The sequence below is a fragment of the Zonotrichia albicollis genome, unplaced genomic scaffold, assembly GCF_047830755.1.
Source record: "Zonotrichia albicollis isolate bZonAlb1 unplaced genomic scaffold, bZonAlb1.hap1 Scaffold_83, whole genome shotgun sequence".
NCBI classification, from domain to species: domain Eukaryota; kingdom Metazoa; phylum Chordata; class Aves; order Passeriformes; family Passerellidae; genus Zonotrichia; species Zonotrichia albicollis.
Genome location: NW_027428460.1, coordinates 4,377,044 through 4,392,196, shown reverse-complemented (window position 1 = coordinate 4,392,196; position 15,153 = coordinate 4,377,044). Strand labels below are relative to the sequence as shown.

Sequence of the window (15,153 nt, the reverse complement as noted above, 5' to 3'; positions counted from 1 at the left end):
GAACTAAGCAATGGGTCCTACTAGCGAAAAGTTCTCCTACTCCACCAGCAAGGTTTTAGATGTCACTGTGATCTGACTGGAACTGGGTCAGAATAAGGACCCTAGAAGATTAGCCAAAAAGCGACTTCCTAGACACGTCCATGAGGATGGAAGCCCCAAGTCTGCTGTGGAGCAAAACGGTCTCCCTCCTCCTCTGCCTCGCCAAAGGGAGCAGACGCCTTGGGCCCCCACCCAGAGCTGATCACTCAGTAAAGGCATCCAAAAGGAGCAGGTTCTCCTTGCCCATTTATTTCAGCTGGGAGCTCATCCACGATAGCCACGCCTGAAGAGGACACCAGGAACGGGACTGTCACCCGCCCTAGACCTCCAGGACAACTGGTACCTGGACCACAGAGATCAGCCTGCAATCAGTGACGCCAAGGAGCACCGGAGGAGTAAGTGACCCTGGTGGCGGGCGTAGGAGGCGTGCGAATGGTGTGTGAGTGAGACAAGGGCCGGCAGCTCAGACCCTCAAAGCGGTGAGGGCCCCCCAGTACCATGGTTCTGGACCCCCATGAGGGGGTTGGCCGGGAACGGGGGGAAGCGAGAGGAGCTGCTGAGTGAGGCATCTCCTGGGGATAGTGAGGGCCCCCACGGGCATGCAGGGGATAGCCAGGTGTGAGTGGCACGCGTCAGGGCTGGGTATCCCCTGGTAAGACCATTGCAGTCTAGGTAGGTCCGGGCGTGTGGAGTACCCAGACATTGAGTGAGTCACACGCATCACAGGGTGCCCTCAGGCACAGCCAGTGCCAAGCACCCACGAGGGTCCTCACTGCCCAGGACTGGGTGGACGTACCGCAGGTGGTGCTGCTGCAATCTTGGGGAGGAGATCGTGAACCCACAGCCCAAGAGCACCGGGGTGGGGAGTCTTTAGGTTAGGGCAAGGACAGGCACCACAGATCCTTGCACACACATCCCTTTTGCCTAGGCTGTTCCGCTGGGGAGAGGTAGCCAAGCTGATGGTGGACGGCAAAGGGGTCGTGCTCCTCTTGGGTTGATCCCAGTTTCGGGGAAGGGATCAAGGGTAACCCCACGGAGTCTCCTTGAACCTTCCTACATCCATTCAAAAAAGTGAGGAAGGCGGATACGGTATTAGAACAGAACAGTCTAGCCCGGGGTTTGGACTCATAGTCCGGCCTGGCGAGTGGCTCGACAAGGGAAGGTCCTGGTGCCCAGGGAGGGGATTCTAATACTGGGGACCCTGGTGTGCATCAAAAAGGGTGCTCAAGAGTCTCTAGGGTAGAGATGAGGTGCAGGGGTACACTCAGGGGATCGGATCACTAGGATAGGCCCTAAGATCCAAGGCAGAGCTTGGAACTGAAAAGGTGTGAGTGTAGTGAGTTTACTCAGGTAAAAGAGAGAGAGTGAGTGAACCCTGTCCTTTCCCCCAATAATATTTACTCCTTAGTAGGAGAGTGGAAGTGTGAGAGTGATCAAGAAGGGTTTAAGTTAAATTAAGAGGGGGGAGAAGGCTTGGGTTAAAGTTATATATATTTAGTTGAGCTGAGAAACACTTTATTTACTTGTAGATTTGTGTTGTGTCACAGACATATTTTCATTAAAAATCCTTTCTTAGGATTTTTCTTCCCGAGAAGCTGAGAGGCTTCAGGAGCAAAATGTAAACAATGGTTATCTGCTGCTGTGGAATGCAACAGGTGAATCTGTGATTGGCCCATCTTGGATGTTTATAATAATGTCCAATCCCAGCCCAGTTAGCTTCGACTCTCTGTCCGAGACACAAACTTTTATTATTCATTCCTTTCTATTCTTTGCTTAGCTAGCTTTCTGAGATAAAACTCTTCCTTCTATTCTTTTTAGTATAGTTTTAATGTAATATATATCATAAAATAATAAATCAAGCCTTCTGAACATGGAGTCAACATTCTCGTCTCTTCCCTCACCTGAAAGCCCCTGTGAACACCATCACAGTGTTGCCTGTCTGTAAATTTCCGTTTGGGGAGGGGTACATTTGGGATTTTAGTTTACTCATTTAAGGATGGGTCGGTGTGTAAGTAAAGGAGGAAGCCCCCTTAAAGGAAAAAGGAAGGCAAAAAGCATTCCCTGAGACAGTCCGCTGGGATGGTTATTAGACCACTAGGATTCTCAAGAATCCACTAAAACCTTTGACCAAGTTAAAATGATTTATTATTGTACTGGAATTTGGCCAAAGTTGAAATTACAAGGGAAGTGGCCATGGTATGTGTAGGAAAGACATTCTGTGCTGTCCTTGGGCTAGCAAGCTAGCAAGGGCTTGAACTAGCAAGGGCCTCCTGAAGATAAGTAGAAGCCCCGTATCTCTCCTGAAGGAAGACCAAGGTTGTTACCATGGAGACAGGATGAAGGAGAGAAAGTTAAGTGATATGGACTCTGGCTGGCTCACAGAGTGATGTGGCTCCCTGATCACCTACTGGGAACTTTGTTTCTCTCTTATGACCAATGGGCACTGAATGTGTATGTTGAATGGGTGTAAATATCTTGAAGAAGTAAAAACAATGTTGCTCTAATAAATCTCTCTCTTGCACCCTTCTGATGGAGTCGTGTATTTTTGCGCTGTGTCGTGCTCTATAATGACATCTTGTGGCCCCGCCGTGATCCCAACTGGACTGTAAAAAGAGAAAAAAAGTCAAAGGGTACCCAAAATATGAGTGAAGGCAGCAGGAAAGCTGTGGAGGTCTGGACCTAATTCAGACATCTGATTTGAGGTGAGCAACTGGGAAAAAATGGGAAATAATTTATCAAATGAGGAAAAGACTGTTTTGTCCATGTGGAAATGTTACTGAAAAGAAAATATATTCAAACTTCTGATTATGCCCTTTGTAGCTTACTGACATGGTGTAAATCACAGGACTTTGAAGCTGATACCAACACTGCCTTCAGTGTCAGGGCATGGAAAAAGGTTGGGTGTCGAAGGAAGGGGACCAGGACACCAGTTGGTTCATCACAGGCCCTTCAGGTCCAGTCCGGTCCCGGACCCTCAGGTCTTTCTGGTCCAGTTTATTGAAGAAAGTATCAAACACTTATACAGCAAATAATAAGCTTATGAATATTCTGTAAGCCAAGCAATCTATTGGTTAAACTATACCATGAACTCTACCTCATTCCTTAGGGATTACATCTCTCTTTTCTCATGTCTCTTTCACTGTTTGTTATTATACCACAGCTAGGCCCAAGGACACTGCTATCTGTGCAGGTGCAGGACTTGGAATTAGCCATGGTTTTGTACTTTTTCATTTTCTAGCAGCTAAATTCCCAACATCTCCCCTGTTTTTATTTTTTTTTTTTTTAAATCTATGGGCTTACTGTGTTGCACTTTTTGCAACACAAAAATAGGCAATTTTAACAACTAAACAATATTCTCAGCTAGTACGGTTTCTCTCTTACAAGGGATCTAAGCCAGGAAAACAAACTAAAAAGGTTATCACTAATTATAAAACATACTATATAACAAATACAAAAACCAACCCCAAAACAAGCTAAAAATCTGTTTTATCAACACCTTTTCTGCTTCCACACAGACTAATTTTTGAGAAAGGTCAAAAAATGTTTGACTTCAGAAAGTCTCTAGGAATGCCTCATTGTGAATGAGAATGAAATTACCCCATCCCTTCAGAAAAGGCCAATTCTGTCAACAATTTCTAGATAAATAATCTTGCCTCCTTCATGAGTTTTGCTAAACTATACATTTATGGAGCAGTATATTATGTGTCATGCTGAGCCTCAGGCCTGGGTGGAAATATAGGCTGCACCATTAAACTGCAAGAAAAACCCAAGGTTTGCAGTGATCAACACCAACTCAGCTTCATGGACTTGCTGCTCAAGTGATCTAAAACTGCTCCACACAACTCTGATGGCTCCAGAAAATCGGTGTAGATAAACCCATGTATGGGCCAGGATAACAAAGAAAAAGAGAAGAAAAAAAGCAGGAAAAGCCAAGTCCCAGCACTGCAATGCAAGGATTCAAACCCTGACACAGCTCATTATGTACCCAAATAAAGCTGGCATGGCCTGGCCAGGGAATCTGTTCCATATGTTTGTGTGTGCCCTCCTCTCTTCTCCTAAAGAGACCCCAGGAAATGGAACAATTCCTGTCTGCAAGGTGAGCCCTTGCACAGGTGTGGTGACCAAACCCTGTGCTCACCTTTAGTGCCCTTGGACAAAACCCCCAAATTTCAGGAATTTCATTCACAATTCTGAGCTGAAGATGGCATTGCTTGGTCTAAGCTAACAAAAGGAGCCCGTGAAGACATTTCAGCCACGATTTTTTCTGCACCTTTTTTCTGTAATAACTGGAATGCAATAACACTGAGAATAACCATTGAAAAGCAGGTAATAAATAACTATTCAATAAATACAGTCTCATAAAAACAGCCATATAACATTTCCCTGATCATTTTAGCAACACCCTTCACATCCAGGGCAGCCTTGAAAGTGGATTCCCAACAAGTGTGTTGATATCAAGGAGCAGCTCACTGTGTCAGTGGTTTTATCTCTTGGCTGAGATTCAGACCTCACAGTTCACAGCACCAGCCACCCTCAGACCTGTGTTTTCCCAGAGGAAGGGCACCCAAAATGCAGCTCCTGCTCTCCTGCCTCACAGGGGCTGCTCTGCAGCCACACAGGGCAGGGCAAAGCAGAAATAAAGCTCTGAGCTGCACTTTTATGCAGCAAATTAATTTTAAAAGAGGATGTGGCTTCAGAGCATTTCTCCCTCTTTCCTCCTCCTTTCTTACGTGTCTTAAATGCTTCTATTTCTGCCAGTGCTGAGGACACCTGCAAATCACAGTTAGTGCTTCCCACTCACCACTGCTATCAGGTACCTCTTATAGTGAGGGAATCCCTTTGAACCACTTCCATTAATTCTTAAAAAAAGAATTGTTAGATTTAACGAGAGAATTATGTAATTACAAAAGTAAGAGCTATTATTCAGCAAAAAGGTTATTTTAATTCTTTTTTAGCAGTGCCTTACACCATCCACGAGGCCTTATTGCAAATGTTATTAAAACATAAGTAACAACATATTTTTTCCCATTTTATGCAGCAATTTCTCCTACAGCTTTCCCTTACACAGCACATCTGGATTAATACCTCTGAGATGCAACAAGGGGATCTCTAACACCCAACACATTCAGGGGTTTAATCACTTGCCTAAAGCCATCAAGTAGCAGATAAATATTGAAAACCGAGAGCAATTATGACAAATACGGTGCCTATACAACTGAGGTTACTAAAAATGCAAACAAAGACACTGCCATTTCGGATTTGGCTCACTCCAGGGAGTGCCAGTTCCTCCCTGGAAAACATGACAGGGGATGTGGATCCTCCCTCCCCGGAGCAGATCCACACTGCTTCAGTGAAGGAAGGAATGGCAGCAGTTTGGCGAGTCTGGATTAAACAAAGACAAATTATGCACAAAAATAAATCCCAGTGCCACCACCCTGAAATCCCTGAGCACCCCCTGACTCTCCAGCTCTCCTGTAACTCCCCCAGTTCAGTCCAGACACTAAAATACTGCATTTACAAACCAAAACAGGTCTTGTCATAGGATCTACAAACATCACAAGAGGAATAATTTAAAATTTTGTTTACCCTTGACACAAATAAAGCCCCCAATGTGACTCAGCACCACAATTTATCACTCATGCTCATCTTCCACTCAGCCTTTTTCTAGAGACAGTATTTCTTTGTTTGAACAAATAAACATATTCTAAAGTATAGTCAAATATTTTTACAGCTGACAAGGTTCTTCCCTCATTTGAAATGAGAGTCAGAAGAGGAAAAACAATTAGCAAGTGGTTAAAAAAACGAAAAAAGCATCAGCTGTTCTGTGAATTGGGGCACCAACAACCATCAGATCCCAACAAAGACTAAAAATTAACCTACACAAATCTCCCAAAGCCATTTGTGTTTAAGTATTACGTGCTCAACTTTCTGAAATAATATAAATTTAGCTTTGGGGTGTATCTCCTCTGACTGCTGGGAAAACTTGCAAATTCTAGTTAAGGCAAACAAAAAGCAGTCACCAGAGCTGGTGTTCTCTGGCCCAGCCTCCCCAGGGCTGGAAAAAAAAGACCAATCCAAGTGGAACGTTGGAGCTGGGAAGGGATGGACTGTGCAGGACCCTGCCCTCAGAAGGAAAGCAAAGAGGGAACAATGGCCTGACAAAATCCACATTTAACAAACAGAAATTCAAAGCAATAAAATGACTTGGTAGATTCTTTCTACAGAAGCTTACAGGGCTTGGTAGAATTTATTGAAGGAAGAGAATGCTCAGAAGATGAGGAACAGTGCCAGCACATTCCCTGAGACCACAGCAGCAGCACAGAGCAGGAGCTGATATTTACTGTCCCCAGATGCAAACAGCACATCTGGGTGATGGACAAGGACACAGTGGCTACAGAAAAGGATGCAGATTCCTCACATGCCAGGATACCCACTGTAAGAGCTGGATGGACTGGAAAACCAAGTTATGTAACAGTATTTTATGGTGAGAGGTAAATACTGCTGCTGCCCCAGGAATTTCTTTTCATTTGAGAAGCATCAAGAAAGGCCAAGAGTGTTGAAACACACAGACCCTGGGGGAGGCATCAGGATATTTATTGTAGCAGCTTCTCCCTGTAAATAACCCCCTGCCAGGCTCAACTTGAGAGAAATTCTCAAATACTATCCAACCATCAGCTTCTTTTTGGGTGGGATGAGGAACACCCATCAGCCCACTGCAGCACTGGAAATATTTCAATGCACTGAAGAAGCAGTGCCTGCAGGGGAGAGACTCTTTGGCCCTGGGCTCTCTCCAGCACTTTCTGCTGCAAGGCCATTCCCCTCTGGAGCCCACCCACAGCAGCCCCACTCTGCCCACAGGGGCTGGGGGGCAGAGGCACAGCCTGGGGGGGCTCCCCTCTGGCCAGCCCTGCTGGAGGTGGGCACGGGCCAGGCCAAGAGCCAGCCAGTGCTGCTTCTGGAGGCGCTGGGAGCAGCCAGGGAGGCAGCACCACACAGACAGATCTGAACGTCTCTTCTGGCCTGGATGGATTCAGGAATTGTCCCAGGCCAGGTGCAGCACCTGGCACTTGGCCTTGTGGGACCTCGTGAGGTTGTCAGATGAGGCTGTCTCCCACTTCTCAAGCTTGTCCAGGTTCCTGTGCATGCCCAAATCTTGCCATGGTGCCCCTGCCCCACTCAGCTCCCCCATCCCCTGCAAACATGCTGATTGATGCACTGCCTGTGTCATTGGGGAAGCCACAAAAGAGCCCCAGGGCCAAGGCAGAGCCCTGAGAGAGACACTCCTCATGCCCAGTCTGATCCTGCACACGGAGCCACTGCCCACAAGTCCCTGGCTGCGTCCATCTGGCCACGGGCTCGTGCCCACAGCAGCCCACTCTGCCAAGGCAGGGCTCTGCAGGGTGCAGGTCAGGCTGTCAAGTAGGACCATGACACAGTGGGTGCACTGTAGGACTGCAGGAAGGGCCTGGGCTCCATGCAGCTTCCAGTGGGCTCAGCTGCTGAAGGGGCACTGGGTGTGGCCCTTGATGATGCAGGACATGGTGGTGCCCAGAGACCATTGAGACATCAGAGGGTTCCACCGTGGCTGAGGGTGTATGGAAGGGGCGCGGAGCCCTGGGGTGCCCAGTCCCGTGAGAGTCACTCTCATCGAAGGAAGCAGCTCCCGGGATCTGTCTCTGTCTCTGTCTCTGCTACAGGAGCTCCCTGTACAGCAAGAAGACAACAAGAAACCTCAACTCCTTCCAGTCACCCAGCCCCCTGTCCAGCTGGGGTCAAGACCAGGCCCTCAGCAGGCACTTGGTGGGGGCACTGGGTGCCTCAGTCTGGCCACAGCCTGACACTGAGGAGGAGGAGAGACCCATCACAAAGAGAAGAAACACGACATGGCTGACAAGTGGGGAGATGTTGAGGCCCGAGAGCTTCATCTGAGCGAAGACATGAGAAGCTGTGAATTCTACCCACTGGTACCAGCAATGACAGCAAAGGAAGCAGCTGTGAGGGTGCTCTGGGGAGATGGGGCAGAGCAACAAGCCTACCAGGTGACTGACCCAGAGCTGACCCAGCAAGGGGAAGGAAGCGTGAGCAGCCGGGAAAAGCAGGCACATTCTCCTGCCCCCAGTGAAGAGGTGCCATCAGCAGGGACACAGAGCCCAGTCTCCGCTCCCGACAGCCCCTGCTGCTCCCCCAGCCCCTCACGCAGCCCACTGGGAGCCCAAACCCCCAGGGAGCAGCTGGAAGAGGCAGAGCAGGGGTCGCTGCTGGCAGAGGAGGAGAATGAGGACGGGAGCTCAGACTGGGAATACTGCAGCCAGACTGAGCTTTCCGAAGACCGCCAAGGTGAGGTCGAGCAAGAACCATCCCAAGGAGAGTTCAGCAGCTCCCAAGACCTCTCTAGCTGGGACGACTGCAGTGAACCGGAGCTGAGAGATCTCCGAGACTCCGTGGAGGAGGACAGCACCATCACAGACCTTCCACAGGACTGCAGTGACCATCTAAGCGTCTTCAGCTTCGGGCCCACTCCCTTGCTGTGGGAGGAGGAGGACGAGGCCGACTGGGATGAAATCAGCGTCCTCGAGATGTATGAAGCAGAAGGCAGGGCCCAAAGGCTGCCAGATCCTGCAGCAGATGAGCTGCCCGCCCCTCAGGAGGTCTGGTTTGAGAGGCAGGCACCGGAGTTCCTGTATGGCTCGTTTCCCTCCCTGTACAGCGAAGCCTCCGTGGGCCAGCAGGGGCCCGAGGCAGGGCCACAGAGCCCTCGCGGCGCCCCAGCTCCGCAGCCGGGAGCGCAGGCCCGCAGGCAGCAGCCGCCTGCCCCGAGCAAACGGCCCGGCCGCCTGAGGCGGGCGCTGCGGGCGCTGCGGGCGCTGCTCTGCTGGCCCTGCCTGGCACGGCAGCTGCAGGAGTAGCGCCCGTGGCCCTGCCCAGCCCGCGCCGGCCGATGGCGGCTGCTCCCCGCGCGGGGCCCCACGGAGCCACACGGGCGGCCTCGGCCTGGACACGGCCCCGCAGCCTCGGCTGCCCTCGATCATCTCCCCAACAGCCAAAGTCGCTGCTGTGACCAGCCCCAAACAACACCCATGGGACACAACTGGTGCCAGAGCGCTCAGCAGTGAATCCACAGAGTCATCGAGGTGGGAAGAGACCCTGACGCTCACCCAGTGCCAGGACTTTGACTCGTACCATTCTTCCAACACAAGTTAAAGTTCTGTTTAAGAAATGGTAGTAGTAAAAAAAAAAAAAAAAAAAGAAGAAGTAGTAAGAATAAGAAAAATAGGAATAAGAAGATGAAGAAAAAATAGTAGTAAATTTAGTAAGAATAAGAATAATAAGAATAAGAAGATGAAGAAGAAATAGTGAATTTACTAAAAATATGAAGAATAGGAATAAGAAGATGAAGAAGAAATAGTAGTAGTAAATTTAGTAAGAATAAGAAGAATGAGAATAGGAATAAGAAGATAAAGAAGGAAGAAGAGAAAGATGAGGTAATAATAATAAGAAGCTCTCTCTCTCTCCAAGACCTCTTTTGTACTTCTATCTCCCTAGCTCCCATTTCTTGTTCAATAAAATCCATGTCCAAAAAAATCTGGTTTTGTTCTCCTATGGTCTCATTTGTACCTTTACTGGGGCAGAGGCACCTCTCCCTCATGGCACCTTAACCCTGGATGGAACCATAGCCAGGTTCCTTCCAGCCACAAGCATTCCAGGATTCCGTCAGGGACTCCCTTTCCTTCTTCCCTCTGCTTCCAGCTGCAGAATGTGCAGCAAAGCCGCCTTTGCTGTCTGCAGCTGCTGCAGCCTGACCCTGCCCTGCACAGCTCCCTTGGCTGGCACGGCAGGAGCAGCGCCCTGGCAGCCTCAGCAATTGCCCTCTGACATCTCTGGCACACACTGCCATGGGCTGCAATTCCAGCTGCCAGCAAGGGAAATACGTTCCTGCCCTTCAGGGCAAAATTCTGAAGGGGCCAAGACACAAGTGGAGCAAGATCATACAAAGACATTTCACTGCCAGCCTCCATAATTTCATCCAGGGCTGTTTTAGCACCTGGACTGGGAAGGAAAAAAAAAGTCAGGGGAGGGTCTTTGGCTGGGAGCTGCCACAGGTAAAGAGAGACCCTGGAAGGGAAAAAGAGCAGACAAAAGAAGGCACGAGAGACAGAAGGACACAAATGACAAGCAGCAGAGAAGGTGGCACTCTGAAAACTAAACCTGAACTTATGGAATAGGAATGGCACAGAAATGTAGAATTCTGAAACTTTATTTACTATGTTTCTCTGAGCAACCTGTGCCAGGACTTCACCACCCTCACAGGGAAGAAGTATTTTCTATATCAAACCTGAATTTCATCCCTTTTACTCTGAGTCCAGTAAATCACAATGAACTCATTTGTGCTCATTTTCATAAAGGGCCCAAGCTCTTTGTTCCAGCACATCCACCAGGCAGGACAGCACGGGAACCCAACTCACGGCTGAGGGACTCAGAAAATCTAAACACCAGCAGGGCACATTTCTCATTTTTGCTACAATAGACAGCATTGAAAATGATAGGTAATGACAGCCTCCTTATCACCCCAATCCCTTCCCCCTTTTAAACTTTCTCTGAAATAACCGAAACAGCTCTTAAAATTTCTTTATCGTTGTCAATCCCAGATCTTTTGAGAGCAGACTCAGGAAGAGAGCACAACATGAATATGTTGTTATTCAGACATGGCTTGTTGTCCATCTTTCCCTACTAAATGACAGCAGTAGATTTTAAGAATAACCAGGTATCCTGAGAAATTTTTCCTGCAGCAAGTTATTTTGCTATCACAGTCCATCTGTAATTTTATTACTTTTTAAAAGTCCACTATAAATACAGTACAGCACCTTGCAATTACTCCCCCTTATATTTGTAAACCTCAAAGTCTTCCAGGTCTTAACAACAGGAAAAATCCTGTGTCACCCTTTCAGGATATTAACATATTTAGGGTTTGGACACATCCTCTGCAGGACTAAGTAGGAAAGCAGCTGAAGCTCCAGCAGATCCTTTATAAACTTTTGCCTTCTGGGTAGCAGGAATAAAACTGTGTTATTTCAGTCTCTTGATTTTTTATGAATTTAGTTATTATCTATTAATTTCTTTTCTCTTTCTGACTTTTCAAAAGCTGATGTTACACGAAAATATGAGCTGTGGAAATCTGAAGCAAGCGGGGCAATTAGGGCTGAACTGCTCCATCTGCTTCACAGAGAATTTTTATTTGACCCCAGGAATGCTGGTTACTCAAGCAGACTAAACAACTTTGATTCATTTCAGCATGTGAGGAGTGGGGTGTGCAGCTCCAGTCCAGGCTGGCAGGGTTGAACAGGAATTCCCAAACAGCACTGGAGTCATGATTCCCTGAGCTTCCCCTGCTCCACCCGACCCCAGCCTGCTGGGAATCAGACTCAGCAGTAAAAGCAGGAATTCTGAATATCTCAGGATTGCTGTACAAGGCAGAATGATCAAGCTCTCTGATTCCAAAATCCCATCTCGGGTTCTGATCTGGGCTAAAGGCTGTATTTTGGGTCAGGAACAGGCTGCCTGACCTGGTCCCAGCTATCTTTGATAGTTATCAGCACCTGGCTGCTCTCGGGGTCCACAGGAGCACAGAGCCACAGATAAACCCGGCACCAATCTGTTTGCCTAGAGACAAAACTTATTTTCTTCTGCACACCGAAGTTCCTTTCATGCCACCTGGTTTAGATAAGCTGCTCAAGTTTTGCCTGGTTGGATTTGAACAGCTGCTCCCTGAAGATGAAGGGACAAGGCCAGGAATAGTTAATAACTTTCTTAACTGGAAACACTGTTGAATCATTCGTTTCCCTCCCCACAGATTGCGTAAAGCCTCCTCAGTGTTTGAGTCCAACCAACCTTTTAACTGGAAATAGCAACCCTTTGTGGGATCTTCCTGTCCTGGCACCAGTTTCTCTCAGAAGTGTCCACCTGGCTTCTAGCCAGAGGTATAAACTGCATTTATTAAAGCCAAATTTTTAGATAGGGGAAGGTGTGGGTGGAAAATTCAAGACAACAATTGAACTCTGAGTAGGTTTAGACCTACAAAGCACTAGGGTCATCTCTGTTCCCTAATTCACATTATTTCCTATCCTGCCTTTGACTTCAACACTCATTCTCTATACCAAAAATATTTGTTCTCTGTTGGCTTTTGTAGCTGCAACTGTTCTGGTGTCTTTGTGGCTCACCAAAGCCTTCAGTCTCCAACAGGACACCTGATTTCTAAAATTCCACCCCATGTATTCACATACACCCAACACCCCAGCCCTTCTCCACAGAGCTGATTCCCACAGGTCACCCCAGCCTCTGCTGGGGCAGGACCTGCATTTGCCTTTGTGGCATTTCCAAAGGTTCCTCTGTGCCCATCTCCCCCGGCTGTGCTGGTCCCTCTGAAGGGGGCACAGCCTTCAGGGGATCAGCCACTCCTCCAAACCTTTTATCACCAGGGACTCTCTGAGGAGCCATCAACCTCACAGGCTCTGCCTGTCCTGCTCCAGCTCCCAGCTCACATCATCTCTCCTATGTTTTTCACCATTCCAGTTGTTCTGTCTTTTCTCACAGAGCAATCAAATAAGAAAAAAATCCAGGTGGATTCATGCCAAATTATGCTGGCATATTACAGAGAGCATGCAAGACAACAAAACTGACGATTTTCTAAAGCAAAAACACTATTACAGTCACAATAACACCTATCAAGGAAAAATCTGTTCCCTAAAGTAAGGAATAAATTTTAATATAAAGTCCCAGCAGCTCAAGGTGGTACCAATTAATCAAAACAATTCACTTGCAGATTCTTCACAGTCACTGTTTTTTAAATGGTAATTCTTTTCTTACTTGCTTGGCACAAAGGAGGTTTAAGCTGATTTTCATCCAATCTTAAAAAACAAATCATAACTGTAATTTAAAATAGTTGGGATTGTTTACTTCACTCAGTTCTACATGCCAATTCAAATACTGAAAAAATGATCAGAAAACAGCAATACTGCCAAAATGAACACCTGAGAAATGCCAAAGTCACAATGCACAGTGCAGAGCAATACTAAAATCTGATTTTTAATACAGTATGAGTAGTGTACAATTAGCAAACTCCAAGTATTTTCTGGATTCACATGCCCACACACACCCCAAGTGTGCACCTTAATAAAATTAAATACTCATTAACTGTGAACAGTGCTGGGTATTTTTATGAAGATGTTGAGTTGCTAATTGAATTTGAAGCACAACAGATGCTTAGTACTCCAACCAAATGCTTCTTTTCTTATATATTAAATATATATATTTGTGTGGATACATACAAATACTCCTCAGCTACTAAAGTAATTAAAAAATATCAGCCAAAGGGTTTCTGCTTCCCCATGGCTTAAGAACTCAAGCCATGAGCTGAAACCTCAGCAATTGCAGAGAGGAATCACTGCAGTGATGCCATGGTAAACACCAATTCTGATTAAAACACCTGAATTTATAACAAATGTTTTTTTTTAAAGTTGAAAAATATTTTTTGGCATGACTTCTGAACAAAAATCCTTTTCCACAAGTCTGCCAACTACTACAGAGCCACTCAGGGTTTAAAGTGTTACTCCAGGTTGTGCCTGGGCCAGCAGGGCAGAGGTCAGAGCTCTGCAGTAAATTCCTGCCATCAGGCAGCTGGGAGATAAGGGTTGGGAAAAGAAAAAAGAAAACAAACACAACAAACCCCAAAGCCCCACTGGCCACATCTCCTTAGAGTCAGAGACCTTGTAAAATACCACCTTTGTCTCCCCTGATGCCAAACTCCTGACGGCAGGTTCAGAACAAGCACAGGGGGTGTGGAAAGAAGAACTGAACAAACCTAAGCCACAAAACTTGTCTTGGACTTTGTTTTTTGAGTGTTTTGCAATTGTGCTCTCAGAAAGTCATGCAAGTTTCATGAAACTTCCATGGAATTTAAATCAAAGATTTAAGCTGTAATTTTCAGCCCTCTGCCTGAACACTGGTATCTGCACTTGTGTGCACACACTAAAATAGATAACTTCTGTCAAACTCTGCTCCACAACACCAGGAACAGGAACAAAGCACATCCATGTGCATCTGGCAGTGACAAAATGCACAGACCCACCTGGGGATGCTGCTGTCAGCCCTTGTGCTCTGCAAAACCTCTTCTACCCATTTCAGGCTTCAATATTAAACACCAAGCAAAATAAAATGTTGCAGATACTGCAAATGCCATCTCTTGCAATTTCTCCTTGGCAGACATTTGTGCAGATCCTTCATCCTGGTGGAGGGGAGGCTGTTGCTGAGTATTCTTCCTCCTGAGCCCCTCAAGTGACAGGAATTTCAGCTGGGTTCACTGCTATTCACAGCTACCAAATCGGCTGTCACAGACCTGACAAAGCTTTAGGGCAGGACACAGCAAGTTTCACACAAAGGCCATTACGATCTCACAACATAAGAAGCCGCATTTAGACAAGGAGAAAAGTTTGCTTTATGCAATTCACAATAAAAATTCAGATGTAAGCACTGTAAAATGAGCTTTAAAATAACAAGGCTGCAGCAGATGCTCATTTAATGAAACAACAGCAAACTTTCACATTTTCAAGTGTCTATTTAATCATAACACAGCTTCATCCTCATCATCATCTACTAGATGACCACAGACATACTGCAGCTTCCTGAAAATGTCATCTAATCACTTCCTCTGCAATCCCAATTAATTTCCCATAGCACAGCCCTAGCTGGGTACAAGGAAGCTGTGGCTGCTCTTTTTTTCCTGAATTTCAAGTGTACCCAACTCTGCCCATGGTTACAGGTGCTTGTCACTGAATTCCAGAACCATGGACTGGGTTGGGGGGACCTTAAAGCCCCTCCAGTGCCACCCCCTGCCATGGCAGGGACACCTTCCACTATCCCAGGCTGCTCCAAGCCCCATCCAGCCCGGCCTTGGGCACTGCCAGGGATCCAGGGGCAGCCACAGCTCCTCTGGACAAGGCATAAGGAAAGTGGCTGTGCTCCTCCACAGATGTGAGTCAACCACAGTGGCAATAAAACCCTGGGCATAAGGATGTACTTAAAAACATCAGAGATGGTCCTTGTGCTTTTATAGGTAAAAGA

General features: G+C 47.0%; 1 protein-coding gene and 1 long non-coding RNA gene across 3 annotated transcripts in view; both read right to left on the bottom strand.

Moving 5' to 3' along the window:
- Positions 1 to 15,153, bottom strand: part of LOC141728045 (uncharacterized) — a 621,306-nt gene that overhangs the window by 68,068 nt on the left and 538,085 nt on the right. The gene's annotated exons all lie outside the window — the stretch shown is intronic.
- Positions 1 to 15,153, bottom strand: part of LOC141728069 (uncharacterized) — a 31,092-nt gene that overhangs the window by 8,397 nt on the left and 7,542 nt on the right. The window contains exon 1 of one of the 2 annotated variants that reach the window (XR_012578753.1): positions 14,162 to 14,481. The exons of the other annotated variant lie outside the window; for it this stretch is intronic. This is a non-coding gene — a long non-coding RNA (uncharacterized LOC141728069). Of the gene's footprint in view, positions 1 to 14,161; positions 14,482 to 15,153 lie in introns of those variants that run through there. 2 annotated transcript variants of the gene reach the window in all.